We start from the raw sequence: 4,762 nt of genomic DNA, 5'->3' as shown, positions 1-4,762 counted from the left end.
AATTGGGAGAAATTATGATAAGGTTTTCTTTAAAAAAATCGTTATTGAAAAGAATCTGTTGAAAATTTGTTTATTATGCAGATTTTTTCTGAATAATTATGCAAAATGTTGTAATTTATTTTTCACCAGAAATTATAGTGAAAAAAAAAATGCAAGACGGAGAAAGAGGGGAGATCATTGATAGAAACTAACTTGTTATTCGCATACTTTCTATAACTTTTTTTGCATCAATTAAAGAAAACATAATTTTAAATGTTAAAAAAGTTTGATTAAAATTCATTTGTTTCTTAGCAGATTTCTAGCAGATAAGGAAACAAGAGAAGAAGAACCATCGAGAAAGATTGAAATATTTCAATACCGACGGTACAAATAGTACGAACCACTTGTAGCGGCAGATGTATCTTGCACGTAGGGGTTATCAGTGTGGCGAGATTATGTAATGTTTATTGATGTGAAGAGGTAACGAGTCCAATTGTAGCAAGGATAGGTAACATTATGACAATTGTTGAAGTGATGGACAACGTTGTAACGCGTACATGTGGCGAAGAATAACATCGATAGCCGCTATATGTGTAGCGTGTAGCTTTAACGCTTAAGTTCTTGCGACGGAATAACTAGTGAAGAACATGGAAGAATAACATCAAAAAGGGGAAGGAGTATTATTTACACATCCTACAAGAACAGAATGGAGTAAGTGGTGCAAGAACACACACGGAAACGAAAAGTGTCGCTGAAGAGGTCACAGATGTGTGACGAAAGATTTCAGGACAAAAAGCTCATCTGGCCTGTGACGGATCTTGCTTTTAGTCCTGTTGGGTGTCCAGGCACCCTCTTCACAACAGTAGTAAGTTACTCAAGTGGGGAAGCCGGTTTAATTGTCGACCACTCGACCATGAAACAAGTAGTACCGGCTTATATGGTACCAGTAGCTGTTTTCATCGAAACAAAACAAAAATGACTAGTTGTACATTTTTTATTTATCATTTGTTTTTGATGTCCTTCGACGTTGTTTAACAACCCATCCCAACCAGTCGAGATTCACAGTGTGGGTTGTACTATTCACCCTTTCGATCGCTAAATTCGAAACGCAGCTTGTGAGACCTCCGTCCAAGGGATTTTTCTCAATCATCATCTCACCTTTGAACGCCAATCCGTTGCAACGTTTCTCATCTACAATTGAGTAGACTGGATCAACGTGAAACGAGGTGCTTTGCTCAAAACATAGTCGGCCTGAGAATCGAAACCACGATTTTGCGATCGTGAGTACAACCCCTCTAAACTATCAGTAATTCCGAGGCGGTGTGGTGGGGAGGGATTCGACTCCGAAAGGATAAAAGGTATAGCCGACCTCCGCAGAATTTGAGCTCGGAACGTAAAGACGGCCGAAGTGTTTTGCCCTGTGTGTTAACGAGTCTGCCAGCTCGATGCCTTTCCTTCACTTATTTATTATTAAATATTGATCTCAAATTTTGGCACAGGGCCAGTAAGTTCGAGGGAAGGGATAAGTCGATTACATCGACCCCAGTACTCAACTGATACTCATTTTATCGACCCCGAAAGGATAAAAGGCAAAGTCGACCTCGGCGGAATTTGAACTGAGAACGTCTCGGCAGTTTTCTTTTAAGGCAATGTCGACCTTGGCGGAATTCGAACTCACAACCTAATAGCAGACGACATACCGGTAAGCATTTCGCCCGGCGTGCCAACGATTCTGCCAGCTCGCGGCCTTTTCTTTACCTAATTATTATTATTATTATTAACATTATATTGGGTTGTCTGGAAAGTTCGTACCGATTTTTAAAGGAAAGAAAAAGGTCAATAAATACTTGCCATTACATTTTTAATCAATCAAATATGAACCATTTTGTTGCACAATGCGTCTCCATCTTTCCTTTAACTTGAAAATACCCTCTTCCCAGAATTGAGGTGGTTTCATGGCAAATAAGTCGAAAGGTAAGCAACTATAAATCGGCACGAACTTTCCGGACAACCCAATAATTAAATGGTAAAATAATATTTTGCATACTAAAAATGACGTATTATTTAATGCATCAGCATTTAAATTAGCTTTTTGATTCGAGAATAAGTTTTACATGCAAAAAACTTAACTTTCCATAATCATTATTTTTCGACTGTTTAGTGTAACTGCCCCGGTGGCACAATCGGTTAGCGCGCCGTACTTATAGACAGTACCTTTCTTATGTTTCAAACCATAAGACTATAGTTATGCGGAGGTTGTGAGTTCGAACCTCACCCGGGGCACTTTTTTTTTTTGTGCAGGCGTTGATGTTTAGTTAAAGAGCTTGCTTCCCAACTATATAGTCTTGGGTTCGGTCCAACTGTTCGGCACCTTGAACAAGTGTCTTCTACTATAGTCCCAGCCAAACAAAGCCTTGTAAGTGGGCTTGATAGACGGAAACGGAAAGAAGCCCGTTGTTTATATGTATGTCTGTGTGTGTGTGTGTGTCTTTATGTTTGTCCGCCTCTACCGCTTGAAAAGGGGTGTTGGTTAGTTTACATCCCCGTAACTTAAAGGTTCGATACAAGAGACCGATAGAATAAGTACTCGGATTGATTTGTTCGACCAAATCACTTTGATTGATTGAATATTTTCATGGATCTCTTGAGCAAATAATCAATGAAATTAAACCAAATTAAAGCAGACCAAATTTGATTAAACATCAAATAATTTAACCCAACAGAAAAATTAAACTAAGTAAATACAAGTACACAACTGACAAACCCTAACGTCTAATACTGTTGTAATATAGGACAGAGTTGAGTTCAAATTCTGCCGAGGTTGACTTTGCCTTTCATCCTTTCGGAGTCGATAAATTAAGTACCAGTTGCGTACTGGGATCGATCTAAGCAACTGGCCCCCTCCCCCAAAATTTCGGGCCTTGTGCCTAGAGTAGAAAAGAATATATGACAGAGTGAAGGTGCGTGGCTTAGTGGTTAGGGTATTTGGTTCACGGTTGAAAGGTCGTGAGTTCGATACCTAGCGTTGCATTATGTCCTTGAGCAAGACACTTTGTTTCACGTTGTTCCAGTCCACTCATCTGGCAAAATGAGTAGTACTTGTATTTCAAAGGGCCAGCGTTGTCACACTCTGTGTTATGTTGAATTTCCCTGAGAACTACGCTAAGGGTACGCGTTTCTGTGGAGTGCTCGGCCACTTGCACGTTAATTTCACGAACAGGCTGTGACATAATCAGCAACTCTCCTCCCCCAAAATTTCAGACTTTTTTATGTGTTAAAAGTTATTTTTATTTAGATTTGGGGGGGGGGGTATTTATAACTGTGTCGTAGGGTTCGGTTATAGTAGCTCGACCTGCTAAATCTTTGTTAGATCAACTTTACCTACTGTGTTGAGAGAGAGAGAAGGAGAGAGGGATTACAAAATGAATCCGTAAATGAGGCATGCAAACCAGATCTGTAGAATTTAGTTTCACAGCCTGACTTCAAATTCCACCGAGATTAACTTTGCTTTCATTCTTCGGAGGTTCAATAAAATGAAATGCTAGTCAAATACTGGAGTTGATTTAATATTCCTTTGCAGCATCCTACATTTGAATAGAATGATAAAAGAAGATGAAAGACTGGAGTGGTTGAACGTGGATATATCGACAGATTAAGCCCAATGCAGCAGCCAACATTGTTGGCATTAGAGAAATACGGTTTCATGAGTAGCAAGATCAACGAACGGAAATTAAAGTCTGAAGGTGACGGAAATTATAATACATAATTACAGAGTGAATTGCAAGAAAAATGTTGTAAATACCATCTTTAAAGATTTTCAGTGAAATTCTTTATTTTATGGTATCTCAATTCGTATACATGTCTGTGATATTAATCTGCTTGTCACATCATGTATTCGAGTGTTACGCATTTAAACAACTTCAATTAAGGAAAGAAATCGAAGACACAACCGAAATCTTCAACATGCTGAAATAAGTTTGAGTGTGGTACGTTCAACAATCTTTAACTATGAGACAATATCAAAGACATAATCGGAAATTTTAGCATAAAGAAAACAGTTTGCATGTTGTTCCTCATAGAAGTATGACTATGAGAAGTAACTGGGGACATAATCGAAATTTTTAACATGAAACCAAGCTATGTAGATCTTGAAAACATTTATATAACGTGGTAATAATGTGGTCTTGTGATATCTCTGTTTACAATGAACTGTATTAATGCTTCATTTTCAAACGAACAAATGTTTCAAGTCTATTCTATATTTTTACAATTAAAAGAATATATTTTTTTATACATTTCTAAACTTTGAAGAAACCATTTCGTAATTTTAATTGTATCAAGTAAGATATGTTTAATGCTAAATACTGGTAACACATTTAACATGGTGAGTCAAAAGACAATTTAATAATTAATGACAATGCTTATTAAAAACTGCAAGGGAGACAAAACCCAAATTTAAATTCATAAAAATTTTAGCCACCTTCACCTATGTGTGTATTTGTGTGTATGTGTGCGTGTGTGCGTGAGCTATGCATGTATATGCATATATATACATGTCTGTATGTATATGTATATGTGTGTGTATAGATAGATAGATAGATAAATAGATAGATACATTTCTTTTATTAGCCACACAGGGCTCAACGAAGATGGGACAAATACAATGTAGAGCTTTTCTTTTTGGGAGGGAAAAAAAAAGGGGGTGTCGATCAAAAGGGATCGTAGGAAGGGAAAAAGGGGGAGTTCGATCAAAAGGGATCGAGAAAAAAAAAAAAAAGGCCGA

The 4,762-nt window shown here is 37.6% G+C and overlaps 1 non-coding gene across 1 annotated transcript; it reads left to right on the top strand.

The window, feature by feature from the left end:
• Positions 1-2,147: 2,147 nt before the first annotated feature.
• On the top strand, positions 2,148-2,262 carry Trnai-uau (transfer RNA isoleucine (anticodon UAU)). The gene is made up of 2 exons: positions 2,148-2,185; positions 2,227-2,262. It is a non-coding gene; the product is annotated as a tRNA-Ile (tRNA).
• The last annotated feature ends 2,500 nt before the right edge of the window (positions 2,263-4,762 follow it).

The sequence above is a fragment of the Octopus bimaculoides genome, chromosome 17 (genome assembly GCF_001194135.2).
Source record: "Octopus bimaculoides isolate UCB-OBI-ISO-001 chromosome 17, ASM119413v2, whole genome shotgun sequence".
NCBI lineage: Eukaryota > Metazoa > Mollusca > Cephalopoda > Octopoda > Octopodidae > Octopus > Octopus bimaculoides.
This window is presented reverse-complemented; position numbering and strand designations above follow the sequence as displayed.